The sequence below is a fragment of the Nelumbo nucifera genome, chromosome 3 (assembly GCF_055504915.1).
Source record: "Nelumbo nucifera cultivar China Antique chromosome 3, China Antique-T2T, whole genome shotgun sequence".
Taxonomy (NCBI): domain Eukaryota; kingdom Viridiplantae; phylum Streptophyta; class Magnoliopsida; order Proteales; family Nelumbonaceae; genus Nelumbo; species Nelumbo nucifera.
The window spans coordinates 45,931,456-45,940,199 of NC_142651.1; the positions used below are offsets into that span (position 1 = coordinate 45,931,456).

The window sequence follows — 8,744 nt, forward strand, 5'->3', positions numbered from 1 at the left end:
ATTGAATTTGGATTCAAATTGGACATTGAATAGCATTAATATTGTAGTCATGAATAAAGTCAATTAAGGGGGCGTTCTTTTTTCGGATTTTGAGGGGGGGGGGGGGGAGTTGGTCAATGGGATTTTGGTTCCCATTGACCAAGAATCTCTTGTTCTTTTTTTAGATTTATGTGGGGACTAGGGAAAGTTCATTTTCTTGGGTACCACTTGCCCGGGTAAGTGATACCCATCTCCTACGTGGAAAAGTTGCCAACACTTGAATGGGACAAAAATGCCCATTTTAATAATGGATTTTTATGACTAAAATAGTCATTGCTTTATTTACATGAAAAATAAAAAAGCATGGATAAATACACTTACCTGGGTAAGTGAGGCCTGATAGGGGTGAATTCATATTCAATCCAATTATAAATGGATCAAATTCAGATCACCTTAGCTGGATTGCATTTGATTTCAATTTTGGACAAACAGCTACTAATTTGCAGCTCTACTGGATATCCTACAAGTCATTGTGTGTGGCAGAGAGAAGCAACAAATGCTGATTTGTTCTTAAACTGAGCATGTCATCCACTTAACATCTTATGATTTTTCCCTTTTACCAATGGCAGAATCTGTATACAAGAGAGAAATCAAAAGTACGAAAAACTATTAAGCCTTCCTGAGGAAAAGAACACAGGGACATGGACTATTTCAGAATTATTAAGTCAATAGCCTATAAATGTTGGGCATATACATATCAAGGTCTGTTGGTGTTGGAAGCATCAGTGAAATTTGCAATATCCATAGAGTAGTGATCATGCCAAGTGATGGTATACTGTAAATAAATATTGGGCATCTAGTATCCACAATATAGGTGATTGATAAAATCCTAGAGTAAAAAGTTCGATCTCAGATGCCGAATTGCAAGAGGCACATAAAAGAATATAAAGTGGCCTTTTATGAAGGAAATATTCTAGAACATTGAGTTCAAAACTAACCTATTTTCACCTAAAAGAAAGAACATAACTTGTTATTTGTTTTCTCAGGAAAGAAAGCTTAATGGTCATTTTATTAATGGCGAGTATGATATTTGACAAAATTCAATCCAGGTTTATGGTTCGACTCATTAACTTTCCTGCTGTTCATTTGTGCATTAGAACTGAAAGGGAAAGGGATAAAGGAAAGCCCTTGTTTGATTAGGTTGGATTGAATTAGTATAAATAGACAAATTACAGGATAAAATTGTTACAGAATTTAAAATTTAAATAATAGTTACAATAAGATAGGAGTCCTCTACAGAGTAATCCTCATCCTTCTCACGTAGAGAAGTTCAAGGTGGTACGTCATTTGGGTGTACTCCTAACATACCCCTCAAGTCTCCAGACGGTGAGCTTGGTATCACAAAAGCGAGTGGTAGGCAAGGGTTTAGTGAGTATATCTGCTACCTGCTTGGAGCTGGGGATGAAGCAAACCACAAGAGAGTTGTTGGCCACGCGTTCACGAAGGAAATGTACATCGAGCTCAATATGCTTGACCTTTGTGTGCAGCATTGGGTTGAGTGATAAGTATGTGGCGCTAAGATTGTCACACTACAAAGAAGGAGGGAGGGGAGAAGAGAAACCGAGTTCCTGAAGTAACATTTGTATCCAAGCTAAATTAGAGGTCGCAGAGGCCAAGTTACGATATTCAGATTCTATATTGGAGTGAGACACAGGGGGTTGCTTGCGGGAGCTCCATGATATGAGGTTGGGGCCAAGGAATAAGTAGAAGTCGCCTTGTGAGCAGCGATCTACTAGGCAGTTGGCCCAATTTGCATCGAAGAAGGCTTCCAACTGTAGTGATTTAGAAGGGGTGAAGAGGGTGTTGGATTTTAATCTAATAAGAGATTAAATCCAATGGGTTTGATTGGTCAATTACATGAGAAGTTGCACCTACACACTTTACACAACACGCACGCACGTGTGTGTGACGCAATGAGGCGCTTTAGAGGCGTACTTTGCTCGCACTTCGCGTGGCTCGCGAAGGGCGACTTTGGTTTTGGTGCAATGCTAAACGGTCACGATTCGATCGGGTGTGATCAAGAGGCACAATTCAAAGTTGACAATCATTAACTGTTAACCACTTTTTGAACAGTCACAATTTCAAATATTGTGACCGTTCAAGGTGCCTTATCTAAACCAGCACCTACCTTTTCTTCATCCCTCTTCATAAACTATTTAAGGAGCATGAATCAGACTCAAAAAACACACAATTTCGAAATTCACTTTCTCTCTCTCTCTCTCAGTTCGGTCTGCTACAGTTTCACAGAAGGTTTCTCCGGAGATTCTTCAACTTTGCTGGTTGTAGATTCTCACCCAAGGCTCTATTGTATCTTGGGAACGGATTTGCCTATAACCCAATAGCAAACTCAGTGAAATTGAGTGGGGACAAATAACGTTCTAAAGACTGCGTCTTCAGACGCGCCTCAAAGCTTCTCCTCCAAAGTTACAGTGACCCCATTTTCCAATAGAGGATGTTATGATCAATCGTACCTTTAAGGTAACATAAAATACGTGGTGGGTGCCTTCATGAATTGGCATACTTTCTGAATTGCAAAAGAAAACTCCGGGCGTGTCAGGGTGGCATATTGTAAAGCCCCTACAATGCTGCGATAAAAGGTCGGATCAGGGAGAGGATCCCCTAAGGTAGCATCTAATCGGGTAGAGGCTATCACGGGAGAAGCAATTGGCTTTGTTTCATGCATCTGGGACCGCACCAATAGATTTTAGACATATTTGTGTTGGGTAAGGTGCATTCCTGCTGTAGTGCGATTAGACCTGTTCATGGGTTGGGCCGGGTCGGGCTTTGACTCTTTATTAACAGAAAAATGTTAGGCCCGAGCCCGAGCCTGGCCCGACCAACGGGCCTACAACTTGGGCCCGAGCCCGGCCCTGATAAAAAGCCTGAAGCCCGAGCCCGAGCCCGAAGCCCGACCTAATAAAAGAAATTCAAAATTTTCCCTATTCAAATAGACATTATCTATTTTAATTCAGATGTTTTTTTCCCCTATTTAAATGAACAATGGGCCTACAAGTGAATCAACAACCTTCTCAAATCAAAAAATTTATTCAAATGGACATCACATAGGATTTTTACTTAGGTTTAACTATAGGTCGGGCCGGGTTAAATTAGGTTTAACTATAGGTCGGGCCGGGTCGGGCTATTTTGGCAAAGCCTGAGCCCGCCTCGAATTTTATGCGGGCCGGGCTTTTTGGCCTGAGGTTAAGCCCATGGGCCAAAAAGCCTGTTCAAGCCCGTCCGGGGGCCGGCCCATCGGGCCACCCGGCCCATGAACAGGTCTAAGTGCGATGTAGTTCACGGCCCAGAAAATAGTGGGTTGGGCCAAGATCTCTCAATGCAAATTGAGAGGAGAGCTGGTTAATAATAGAGGTTACAACAAAGCCATCGAACCTGGTGATTAAAATATCATCCACATAAACCAATACCAGCAAGACATTAGAGCCACACCGTTGAGTGAACAAAGACATGTTAGACTTATGAAACCAAGTTGAAAAAGAGAGTCACGACGATGTGTATACCAGGCTCGAGGAACTTGTTTTAAGCCATTAAGGAAAGAATTGCTGATGTCTAAAATGCCTTACCTCCCAATGAAATGATGTGGCTAAGGCAAGCACAGTTCTGATAGTGGTTGGTTTAACCACGGGACTGAAGGGCTCTTCAAAATCCACATCGGCCTCTTGCGAATAGCCCTTGGCAACCAGGTGCGCCTTAAAGCACCCAACTGAACCATTAGCTTGGCATTTGATTTTATACACCCAGCGATTGCCAATAATATTTTTGTCGGGAGGTGGGGGAACAAGAGACCAAGTGGAGTTTTGGATGAGGGCCTTGTATTCTTCTGACATCGCTAAAACCCAACGAGAATCTTTGTGGGCTTGGGTGTAAGTGTTGGGTTCGGTTTCAGGAAGATGGCTGGCTTGCATCGCATAATGAGGGTTTGGTTTAAAAACACTAGCCTTTGATAGCATGGGATGAGAGGAAGAGGGATGGGGTAGTGCAGGTGAGGGTAGTACACTGGATGCATCGGAGGTGGATGGACCTAGAAGTTGAGGTGAATAGGGTTGGGTTGGCGGTTGCGTATGGGCTAGGATGGGACCCAAAATACCAAGATCAGGGGTGGTGCAGGGGTAGATTTGCAAGGGAATATGATAGGTGGGGGCCCAATAGGATGAGGTAAGGTGGCTATAGGGTTTAGTTTAGGCATAATGATCCCAGCCAAAGAGAAGTCCAATTCATCAAATACCACATTACTATCCGGCCCATGTTAGGTTCAAGACATTTATACCCTTTATGATGTGGGTTGAAACCCAAGTGCACACACTTGATAGACCTAAAACCCAATTTGGTTTTGTTATACGGACGAATGTGGGGATAACAGGCACATCCAAAGACTTAGAGGAGTGAATAATTGGGCTTAGTGCCATACAGTTTCTCCCAAGGCGAGCTCATATGAAGAACAAGTGTGGGCAACCTACTTATGAGAAACACAGTCACTTCAAAGGCATCATACCATCGGTGCCGAGGCATCGATGCTATAGCCATAAGTGTAAGGTCTGACTCAATAATATATCTATGTCTTTGCTTGGCTGAGCCATTTTGAGCATGTTCATGTGGACAAATTCCAGATGAAAGAAAGAGAGGGCGAAGAGATTTATATTCAGCACCACCATCTGTTTGAAGAGTATGAATCTTGCAATTGAAACGAGTCTGAACATTATTCTTGAAAATAGGAAACAAAGTAGCAACTTCAGATTTGTAAACCATAGGAAATAACCAAATAAACTTGCTGTAAGCATCAACAAAGAGTAAATAATAACGATAGCCATTACTAGACGGACATAGAGCAGGTCCTCAAATATCAGAATAAACAAGTTCTAAAGGCCCATGAACCGTAATAGAACTAGGTAAAGAGGGTAAGCTTATAGCTCTTTCCCATGGGGCAGGAGCTACAGAAGCGAGAATCAGTGCTGGAGACGGGAAGCTGAAACTATGAAAGAATGTAAGAGGTGATTTTATGACTTGGGTGGTCAAGCCGCTGATGCCAAATAAACTTTGAGGTACGCTCACCAAGGAGAGCTGTTCTACCTACGTTATTTGAAGTTGAGACACGCTGCAATTGATAAAGCCCATCTTTAATCGGCCCCTGAAATAGTGTTCTCCCCCATCACATTGTCCTTCACAGAGAAACCAGAAGTAGTTAAAATAAATGAGGCATTGTTTTTTCTACAAAATTGGCTAACTGAAAGAAGATTCTTTGTGATATGTGTTACATGTAGGATATTCTTCAAAATAAAGGAACCAGTAGAAGTATGTAATAGTGAAGAACCAATGTCAGAAATATCCAGACCTGCACCATTACCCACAGTAATTTGATCCGCACCATGATAGTCACTGTGTATAGTGAGATTATTTAAATCAGAAGTGAGATGGTTGGTAGCTCCTGAATCCAGGTACAAGCTACTGTCTGATTGACCGTAAGTTCCAAGTATCGCTGGCAGGTGGTTGCGAAATGTCCACGATAGCCACATAGTTGAGAAACAATAGCAGTATGATTACCATTGGGTCGTTTGTTGTAGTTTATTGAGGTGCTTCACGCTTATTGTTATGAAAGTGATTATTGGGACCATTATTATTGGCTTGTCGGGGCTTGGGTATACGCTAGTATTTTTTACGCTCCTTATCAAAGGATGGGTGAGGGCTATTATGCTTCTTTCGATTAGCAATATTGGCTGAAGTACCATCAAGAGATGTATGGTGGCGAGTTAACCTCTTCTCATAGGTGAGAAGAAGGCTTTGCACATCTGGCAATGACAACTTGTCCAAACGAGTTGTTATAGATATTACAACAATGCCATGTTCAAAAGGCAGCCCACCAAGTAAGTAGTGAATAATGTCAGAATCTGGAATATGGTAATTCGATGCAGCAAGGGCATCTGCTAAGCTCTTCAAAGTGTCATGAGACGTCGTGCATCCTACCACCTGCGCCAGAACTGGCTCGGTCAGGGTAAATAACAACCAAGGATGAGTTGGTCTTGTTCCTGCCATGTGGAATAATCTGGATTAATGATGCATCATCTAAGGTCTCTGGTGGACACGAGAAAGATCCATCAACGTATCCAATCAGTTTGTGACCACGAAGAGCAGGGAGAACTTGGGCTGACCACAAAAGATAGTTGTTGTGGTCAAGATGAATAGATATAATGTTGGTGAAGTTTGGAATCGAGATAACAAAGATTTGGGAGGAGAGAGAAGAGGACTCTCCCTGTGTTTGTGTAGATCTGTTGAGATTAGACGCCATGAAGTGAGGACTAGAGAAAAAGGAGAATAAAAAGAGGAAGGAGAGGTACTAACGTTGGTCAGGTGGTGGCTCTGATACCATGAAAGGGAAAGAAATAAAGGAAAGCCCCTGTTTGATTAGGCTGGATTGAATTAGTATAAATAGACAAATTACAGGATAAGATTGTTACATAATTTAAAATTTAAATAATAGTTACAACAAGATAGGAATCCTCTATAGAGTAATCCTCATCCTTCTCACGTAGAGAAGTTCAAGGTGGTTTGCCATTTGGGTGTATTCCTAAGAAGAACAATTACCAAATGAACTAAGATTATGTGTGCCTTTTTTTTCTTTAAACATCCTTCTACACCAAGATGTTCAGCCATGAGGAAAGCTTCTCTTATAAAATTTCCGTGGGTTCTTCTCTCTCTCTCTCTCTCTCATTTTGACAAATTTCTGAAAAACAAAAATAATCTTACAACCCAAGATATGATTCATATTTTGATTTGATTAAACCTTCTCTATGATTTACAATAAGATTTTTTCAGAATATGGTGCAGCTCCAATTAGGACCCATCAAGCAGAAACAGACTAATTGTAAAACTAATAATAAAATGCAAAGAGAATGAGAATCTAAACAAAAAGACCGCATACATTCCCACCTTTCAGGCTTGGCATCCTCGTGAATTGGCTTCACAATCGCATAGAAACCAGCATTTGTGCTGAGGACGAGCACTGGTTTCTCCATAACAAGTTAAGCCCCACTCACCAAAGCCTCTCTGGGAGTGGATGCAATTCTATGAGAGAATCGACATCAACCGAAATTAGCCATTCAGACACAGGTGAACATCTTTGTGAAAATTGAAATAACCACATACAAAACTAGTCAAGTGCCGAGGAACTTACATTAAATAGCTATTACTCTTTCCTCGATTCTAGTTTCTGACTCAAAACCTTGTCAATCTATGGGCCTATGACCGACACCCATCTGGCCATCTCTACACCGATCGCTTTCAATCGCAAGTTAAATTTGCAGGAGAAGGCAACAAAGCAAAGCTTTACCAGCAAAAGAAAACAGAGGAATCAACCGGAAAAGAACCCACTTCAGAAATTTAATTAGTCAAGATGATCGGATCATGCGATTATTATCGTAGGCCCTCCTGGGTGGGACCCATTTAGTATGGTCTCTCAGAACAGATCACAAAGCACAGTTCGCTGCCTGACTTGAAAAAAAAAAAAAGGGGCAAATTATGAAATTATATTGGACCGACGAGAGCTAGAAAGTAGAAAGTAAAACCTGAAGTCGTGAAGAAATTCTTTCTCCGGTTTCCTTCGTGACCTTTCTTGGTTGTTTCTGTGTGAACTGTGGAGACTGGAGAGAAAGAGACAGGGAGCAAAGGAACGGTTCGATTGTTCGAAGTTCGAAATCGAACCGACGCACTTCCTTGTAATTGTAGGCTTCTAATTTAGATGTTGAAAAAGAGACAGGGAGCAAAGGAACGGTTCGATTGTTCGACGTTCGAAATCGAACCGATGCACTTCCTTGTAATTGTAGGCTTCTAATTTAGATGTAGAAAAGAAAAGCCCAAGCCCAAAGCCCATTGCCAAATAAAATAATTCATTCGTATCTCTTAAATAAGGAAGTGGAACCCAACTAGCTGTTCCTCTCATTCCCTATGGCAGAACCTCTGGCTTGTTCTATAGGAAACACTTCACCATCTCTTCCGTCTATTTCTCTTTCCGGTGACGTTGAGATGCAACTGCTGCCAGCTCCCGACGGCACACCCAGCAATTCCACCTCCGGCAATGCCACTGCTGCTGCTGCTTCTTCCGACAACAACATGAACAGTCTGGACATGGCACAGAAGATTTTTGGGTTCTCGTTTGCTGCAGGAATATCCCTTTTGATTTTTCACAAGCAGACGCAACCAAACGTTCCGACATCTCTCGACGTCATTTCCTTTGCATTGTGGCTCGCCTTCTCAGCTTCCTTTGCTGCTATGTTTTTGTTTCATCCAAATTTTCCAACTGTATCCAAAGTAATGGAGCAAATGGGAGCTGTTTCTGCTGCAATTGCCTTCTTTGTGTCCATGGAGATCATATTTCCAACAAGGTTCAAATGGATTGCTTGGATCTTCTGCGTTCTCTCATTCTTCTGTGGCCTTTACAACAGCGTGAAAAATAGACTGTAATCTTCTTCTTCTAGGAATTTATTGGTTGATCATTGTGTGGAACATGAATATTTGTTGTGTTTTGTACTCCATTTTATGTGTGCTTAAGATATTTGTGTTTAGTCAGTTCTCAGTGTTCTGTTAAAAGTTCTTGAACTGATAATGTTCCTGCTTGGTTAAGTGATATATTTGCATGTAATGTCACAAGGGACCCATTTTTCGGGGTTTCTTCTCTACTTTTATTAATGAATTTCATC

The 8,744-nt window shown here is 41.5% G+C and overlaps 1 long non-coding RNA gene across 2 annotated transcripts; it reads right to left on the reverse strand.

Moving 5' to 3' along the window:
- Positions 1–245: 245 nt before the first annotated feature.
- On the reverse strand, positions 246–7,770 carry LOC148801185 (uncharacterized). Of its 2 annotated transcripts, XR_016084283.1 has the most exons (4): positions 7,614–7,770; positions 7,223–7,535; positions 6,979–7,113; positions 246–611 (listed from the first exon to the last, which is right to left on the reverse strand). It is a non-coding gene; the product is annotated as an uncharacterized LOC148801185 (long non-coding RNA). The 2 variants fall into 2 exon arrangements; XR_016084282.1 differs by lacking the exon at positions 246–611 and having other exon boundaries at positions 3,181–7,113.
- Positions 7,771–8,744: the final 974 nt, after the last annotated feature.